Raw genomic sequence first — 225 nt, 5'->3', positions numbered from 1 at the left:
TCAGCTCACTGCAACCTCTGCCTCCCACGTTCAAGCAATTCTCCTGCCTCAGCCTCTCAAGTAGCTGGGAGTACGGGGGTGCACCACCACACCCAGCTAATTTTTGTATTTTTAGTAGACATAGTTTCACCATGTAGGCCAGGCTGGTCTCAAACTCCCGACCTCAGGTGATCCACCCACTTCAGCCTCCCAAAGTGCTGGGATTACACATGTGAGCCACCGCGC

This window comes from Colobus angolensis, unplaced genomic scaffold, assembly GCF_000951035.1.
Source record: "Colobus angolensis palliatus isolate OR3802 unplaced genomic scaffold, Cang.pa_1.0 Scaffold698, whole genome shotgun sequence".
Classification (NCBI taxonomy): Eukaryota; Metazoa; Chordata; class Mammalia; order Primates; family Cercopithecidae; genus Colobus; species Colobus angolensis.
This window is presented reverse-complemented; position numbering follows the sequence as displayed.